The following is an 8,006-nucleotide window of genomic DNA, read 5'->3' as shown; positions in this document are numbered from 1 at the left end:
CTCGATTGTCGTTTATTTCTTAGCAAAGAATAGTCCCTCAATGAGAAGGATTTAGAGTCAGTAAATCCCCGACCTGATTGTTGTTCTTAGCTGTGAAGTATATGTCGTTTAGAAACGGCAAATCCGCTTCTGGCGAATGCTGTCGTATGAGAAGATTACGAATTTCACCGAGTACTTGAACAATCTGATCGGACCCTAAACAGAACAATTAGGTAATACTTCTGGTCCCATGGGCTCTACCACCAGGCGCTGGCAAAATTCAGCAGGTGTCTATCAATGCATGGTGAAACGATAAAAGCCGCTACTTTGAAAACCAAAGATCCTCCTAAACGAAATCGAAAGGGATACTGCATCATTAACCGAAGAGGTTGACAAAAAATCACGCCGAGAAGAACGTCGTTGAAATCGCCGTAATATTCGTCCTGCTTCTCATGGCCATGTAAGCCACGTAAGGGCGGATCGTAGGCAGATGAGTTTGCAGCCAGGTAAAAAAATGAACTAATTTCGGATGGCGATGAAAAAAACTACAAAACTTTTTTTTTTAAAAGACTCCAAAACTTTCTCTTTCTCTTTGAATGGAACAAATTTTTCTTAAGCTCTGGGGGACGTTGGGAGGGTTGGCGGTCTTTGGTTTATTTTCTGTCGGTCCATCTTCTCCAGTGGTCTTTTGGCATAATGGGCCGAGGTCACATTCTCTTTCACATGATACTTCTTAATGAAGGCAACGACTCTCGAGAGGAAGGTAGTAGTAGTTCTGTATAACTCCCCTTTCACCGCAATCCCCGAAGGAAAGAACAGCGACATGGACATTCCTTTCTCGCTCATCGTCAGCCATAAAAGGACCTTCTTCGGGAACTTATGGTGGTAAATATAATAGGCGGGGAATGTAAAATATAAGGTTCCCTGCCAGTCATTATTTTCCAGCGTCAAGTAGGTCTCTTCATCCATTATGACCACGGCGTCGCACTTCGGTCAGAATAATGTTTTTCACCACCACCTTCAGCCGCTCATTCTGGGTGATTGCCTACTGTGCAGACACGGTTGGCTACGTATATATATTCCTTTGTATAACAATGAGTTCTGTGACTACTGAATATAAGGTCTGAGACATGACCGCATAGTTGACGTTGGATTCCGTTTGGCTTTCTGTTGAATTTGGATATGTTTAAAGAATTGCATCGTTAAACTCTTTGATAATGATTTTGTTTTAATGTCTCATGTACTTGCAACTTGCCCCTACTTTTATGTATTTGCAATGTCGATTTCCCCCAGGCAGCTTGGTTTTGATGTCTCTGTTAGGGAATATATTTCGGTAGTAACAAAAGTTCCCCCTACTTTCATGTATTTGCAATGCCGATTTTCCCCAGGCAGCTTGGTTTTGATGTCTCTGTTAGGGAAAATATTTCGGTGTGAACAAAAGATCCCCCTACTTTAATATATTTGCAATGCCAATTTTCCCCAGGCAACTTGGTTCTGATGTCTCTGTTTGGGAATATATTTCGGTAGGAAAAGGTTTCCCCTACTTTCATGTATTTGCAATGCCGATTTCCCCTAGGCAGATTGGTTTTGATGTCTCTGTTAGGAACCATGTCGGTGGGAACAAAAGCTACGCTTTGATGTCTCTGTTAGGGATCCGCCGCATGTGTCGTCAATTTCGACCAATCAGAAGTGGGTATTTCCGTTAGGATAGGGGTTGAGATTTTTCAATTGTTCGATAGTTAGCAGTGTTTGGATTTCGATCAAAATCGAATGATACACAATGTGTCATGCAAGTAAACTCTCACGAACATATAACCAAATATGAGAGGATCATTCAGATACTTGTATGAATGTCAGTAATCACTTGTGTAATATTTAGTGATTAAACTGAGAGAGGAACGAAGACTGTGGATTGCATATCCGATCTGTATTAAACATCGCATACCATTTTCGAAGCCTGCATACAAGTTTGAACCGCATATATCGTCCCGCTCTACTATAGCGAAACCCACTGCACAGGCAAGTGCAAAGCAATAAATGATACAAGAAAAATTACGTCATCATTCGGTCACCATTTGCGGAGAGCAACAAATGGGGAAAGAGAGCGGTGTTGCTAGTAAAACTATGCGGTCTATATGAATATACACATTTCAAGGGATAGAGGCGTTAAAAATGGAAAATATAATCTGACTACCCTTCCCTTAGCCTCTATCGAGCTAAATAATCATATAGTTTGCACTCTCTGAGACTTAAAAATCAGGATCTGCTACATTAGCTGAATATGAATCTTTCGCTTTGCGTTGTCCGTACGATCCTGCTGTTTCATGATGCATGAAGAGGTCGGTATGCATATGTTAGAGGCAAAGAAGAAAATAAGCTTTCTGCACCGAAAGCGTATATGCTGGCTTGGCTTGCATGCTGGTGTGCAATGAAGTGCGAGCCGATGCAGAGTTGTCTCGTTCTCTTTTGTGTCGTGATTTGCAGCACATAACAACAATAGAATACCGCTGGGGGAAATGTTTCCTGAAAGATCATATTTGAACGAACGAAAGCGATTTTTTCAATGAGTGGATCATTTGGCAAACACTGATAGTTAGTTTCATGACATATATTATTTTCTTCAATATAAAAAAATGTTATGGAGTGCCGAAATCGATTGACGCAAAAATCTCATTAATCCATCATGAAATGACTGAGCAATAAGCGTTTGAAATTGGACAATTTTCCCGATGTGCTCGATTTTCGATTTTCAATTTGTACCCCAATATGTTCCCGAAAGACGTAATCCTACGTCACAAAAAAATATGGGTGTATATATACCAGGTGAAATAATCATATGAAATGCACTTTCAGCCATATTGGAATTGCTGTCGTTATTGTTTACAAACAGCTGCCGGCGGTTCTGCTACGACGCTTATTCGAACGATGTCTACTATGTTCCGCTTTCCCGAATTTATGTGAAAAAGAAGGGATGATTTTGTAGTATTTTGTGTTTTTTCTCATCCAGTTTATCCACTATCCTCGCATGTGAAAATGCAAAAAAGGCGTATCCTAGCAATAACAAAACAGACAACCCCCGCTCCACAAACCGTAATCCCCTTCTTATTGAAGTGATGATGTTGATTGGACCTGAATTTCATCCATTATTCTGAAAAAAGTGTTCCAAAAGCTTGTCTCAAACATTGAGAATCTTATTTAACTGCTCCATCCAAAGTGACATCTTCCAGGAGATATGGAAAAAAATTGACATTCTTCCAGTTTTCAAGAAGGGTCGCAAAAAAGATGTGGCTACAGAGGGATTGGTTGCTTATATGCGGGTTCGAGATTATTCGAAATTATTGTACTGGATTATTAAACTCAAGCGAATTCAGTATCCTTGTCTCCGTATTGTGTTGGAATGTATGACCTCAACGCACACCATGAGTCTCGAGGTTTTGGCAGGCGTACTCCCACTTAAAGATCGTTTCTCTTTATTATCTCTTCGGTTCCTCATTCGGTGTAAGCTTATGAACCCCTTGGTGATCGGAATTTTTTACAGCTAATCGAGCTAAATTTCGCTCTGGATTCATGAGTTCATATCGTAAATTCTCCATCATGCAGTTTCAGTTTCACTTCTTTACGTATTCCCAACCGTGTTTGTTTTTCATGACTACATCAATTCCTTTGTGCATTTTGATCTGTCCATGAAGCAGGATATCCATGGAATTTCAGATAATCATCGATCGGGGATCATTCCCACTGTCTTCAGTATCCTTGCTCAGTGTATACTGCTGAATTGGCAGCGATACACTGGGCGCTGAACAGCCTCCCCTCACGACCTGTTGAACACTATTACATTGTAATGGATAGTCTTAGCTCTGTCGAAGCTATCCGTTCAGTGAGCCGTAAAAGCAATCGCCGTACTTCCTTGAGAAGATACGAGTGCTTTATCCAGACGCTGTTATGTTTTACCTTTGTCTGGGTCCCTATAAACTAAAAAACAGCATTCTACGCGTGGAGGGCGTCCAGCGCAAGTTCATGAGGTTTTCCTTGCTGCTTCCACCATGAAGTAACCCTCATAGTCTCCCTAGCTATAAACATCGCTGTGGAGGCGATCTGGCGTAGTGGTAACATCCATGCCTCTCACGCTAAATGTCACGAGTTCAATTCTCACTCCCGACATTCTTCCAAAAATGGAAGTAAAAGTGACGAACCTGCCAAATTGAGTTGAAAATCACTATAATACAGATGAAAAAAAAAAAACATCGCTGCAAAGTTATTAGATTATACACATTAGATGTGCGTCGTAAAATTGCTAAAACTTGTTTTGTATTTGATTTGTTATTGGGTCACATTGATTGTCCAGAGCTTCTGCAGCAAATCAATTTCAATATATAAAGTACAAGGTAGTACTTTATATATTCCTTCCTGTACAATTTACTGTCAGAAAAGCACATGAATTTCTCTCATGGCAACTCAAAATCTTCTCGTTACAGTTTTATGGGCCTACCGCAAGGCTCCTGCCTAAGCCCCCTCTTGTACAGTTTTTACGTCAATGATATGGATGATTGTCTAACTAGAGACTGCACGCTGAGACAACTTGCAGACGATGGAGTTATTTCCATCACGGGTACTAATCCCGTCGCTTTGCAAAAGTCGTTGCAAGATACCATGAACAATCTGTTCACGTGGGCCCTCAAGCTGGGTATCGAATTCTCTACGGAGAAAACTGAAATGGTCGTTTTTTCTAGGAAGCACGAACCCGCCCAATTCCAGCTTTACCTATCCGGCAAAACGATCCAACCCTCTATGTTTTTCAAATACCTGGGTGTATATTTTGATTCTAAATGTACCTGGGGGAGACACATTGCATATTTGAAACAGAAATGCCAGCAAAGAATCAATTTTCTCCAAACAATAACCGGAACATTGTGGGGTGCCCATCCAGGAGACCTCATTCAGTTATACAAAACAACGATATTATCAGTGTTAGAATATGGCAGTTTTTGCTTCCGATCAGCTGCTAGGATTCATATTCTCAAGCTGGAGAGAATACAATATCGTTGCTTGCGTATAGCCATGGGGTGTTTGCATTCGACACATACGATGAGTCTCGAAGTTTTGGCAGGAGTACCCCCGCTTACTCTTCGGTTCACAGGATTATCCTACAGATTTCTCATCCGTTGCAAGATCATGAATCCATTGGTGATTGATAACTTCGAAAATCTACTCCAATTGATTCCTCAGTCAAGTTTTATGTCTTTATACCATGAGTACCTTACCCACGACGTGCATCCTTCACCAGGCATCTCCAACTAAGTTTGCTTCCCATACTTTTGCAATTCCTCTGTCATTTTTGATCTGTCCATGCGACAAAAAATCCATGGAATCCCAGATCATCTACGCTCAGATTCTATTCCGCCGATATTTTCGGCAGAATATGGGAAAGTTAGATCTGATAAAATGTTCTTTACTGACGGTTCATGCATAAACGGGTCCACTGGCTTTGGCATCTTCAATGAAAATTCCAGTGCCTCTTTCAAACTCAAAGATCCTTGTTCCGTGTATGTCGCAGAAATGGGTGCGATATACTATGCTCTAGGGATCATTGAAACACTGCCCATCGACCATTATTTTATTTTTTCGGATAGTCTCAGCTCAATAGAGGCAATCCGCTCAATGAAAGTTGATAAACGCTCATCTTATTTCCTAACAAGAATGAGACATCTATTGAGTGTTTTGGTCGAAAAATTATTCAAGATTACCTTAGTAATGGGTTCCCTCTCATTGCTCGATTCCGGGGAATGAGAAAGCGGGCTCGCTAGCTAAGGTGGGCGCTTCAGAAGGCAAACTTTTTGAGAGGCAAATTGCCTATAATGATTTTTTTCAGATTCCTCGTCAGCACACACTCATTAGTTGGCAGCGCATGTGGAGTGAAGATGAGTTCGGTCGCTGGTTACACACGATTATCCCTAAGGTCTCGACGAGTGTTTGGTTTAAGGGATTGAATGTAGGTCGTGATATCATTCGCGTGATATCTCGGCTCATGTCCAATCACTACAACCTAAACGCGCATCTCTATCGCATTGGGCTCGCAGCAAACAATCTTTGTGATTGTGGCGATGGCTACCACGACATCGAGCATGTTGTCTGGTCGTGTATCCGGTTCCATACTGCTCGCTCTCAGCTCTCTAGAGCACTGAGAGCACAAGGCAGACAATCGGATATCCCCGTCCGGGATATATTAGGTAGCCGTGATCCTGATCTTCTGTTTCATCTATACCTGTTCCTCAGAAACGCCGATGTCAACGTTTAATGATGTTTCCTTCGTTGTGTCCCCGTTTCATATCCCTCCTATCCGATCTATAATCTTTTACTTAGTCGCGGCAATACATACACACACTCTTTACAGATACACGAGCCAAAGGTTGTGCAGTCCACTGATCATTCAACAAGAGCCAAAGGTTGTACCGCTCATGACAACTCTACACGAGCTGATGATTGCGCCGGCTAGTGACCATTCTATCCTGGATTCCTCGAGTCGAGAAGACGCACCACGCTAGATATGGGGTACATACTAGGGGGCGTTGCTGATTAATGGTCAGCTGCATCCCAATAGGAAGTATCCCGTGTCGGGCACACGTACAGAGCATTGGAGACAGCAACATCCCAATTACGAGAACACTTGTAATACTAACCTCGAGCCAACCGCGAGTAATCGGTTACATATTACTAACATAGATAATAAGAAAAACTGTCAAAATATTGAACTCCGGCCCCGTCAGGCTAACGCCATATGAGCCTTGATAAAAATATATATTTTGGAAAAAAAAAAATATAAAGTACAAACTATGGCTACAATGAGCCTTTGTCGAGCATGTGTCGCTAGTTCAACCGATGCAGTTATCTTTCGATTTCGGGTTGTCTCGTGCAGCACTCAAGAAACGCTAAACCTTCGCAATTACAGAAACCACTATTAGTAACTAATTCCTTTTTTCTCAATATATAAATGTATGTTATGTGTAATTTAATCTAGTTCAGTTTAGTTCGGTACCGAATTATCATTAGGGCTATAATTGTTGCCCGTTGATATGATTAAATGTAAATGAATCATTTTTGTGACGCTTTTCAGGATTAACTTTTGATCCGTTGGGTAAAATTAATTTCCAGGCGCGTCTTGCTGCTGCTTGGACCAAAGCTATTTGGTATGATCCTCGTCACCGCGTTGATGGCCTTTGCTGCCTTCCCGCATTCATAGTCGACGTGCTTAGCCGGTCGTCGATCATAACTGCGAGGTATTTCGCTGCCCGCCTCGAAGCGATGGTATGTCCTCTGACCGAGACTTATGCCTGCAGTACTGCTTTGCGATTGCTCACTAACAGCACCTCGGTTTTGTGATGTGCCGTCTGGAGCTTTACACTGTCCATCCAGCTACCGATCGTGTCTACTACCTCAGTAGCCAAAATTTCCACTTCCTGGAGAATTTTGCCGATTACCGTTGTTATGATGTCGTCCGCGAAGCCCTCGATCTCCACACCTTTGGGTAGCTTCAGCGTTAGGACACCGTCGTACATCGTGTTACAAAGCGTTGGACTTAGGATGGAACATTGTGGAACTCCCGTCGAGATGTTCTTCAGTAACTGTCCCCTGTCTGTGTTGTATAGCAGGATCCAATTCTGGAAATTGCTCCTCAGTATTCTGTACAGGTAGCCAGGGACCTTCAATCTGTGTAGCGCCTCGGCGATGGCCTCCCAGCTGGCACTATTGAGGGCGTTCTTCACGTCGATGAAAAGCTTCGCACAGTAACGATCACTTCTTCGTTTTTATTCAAGCGAGACCTGAGCTTTCTCGAGAACTGTCCGAATAGCGTCCACGGTCGATTTTCCTTTCCGGAACCTGAACTGCATTTTCGACAATCCTTGATCACCCTCCGTGCATATCATAAGTCTGTCGAGAATAACCCTCTCCAAGAGCTTTCCTAAAGTGTCCAACAAACAAACAGGTCTATACGATGCTAGATCTCCAGGTGGCTTACCTGGTTTCGAAGG

The sequence above is a fragment of the Toxorhynchites rutilus genome, chromosome 1 (genome assembly GCF_029784135.1).
Source record: "Toxorhynchites rutilus septentrionalis strain SRP chromosome 1, ASM2978413v1, whole genome shotgun sequence".
Taxonomy (NCBI): Eukaryota; Metazoa; Arthropoda; class Insecta; order Diptera; family Culicidae; genus Toxorhynchites; species Toxorhynchites rutilus.
Note: the sequence above shows the minus strand (reverse complement) of the source record.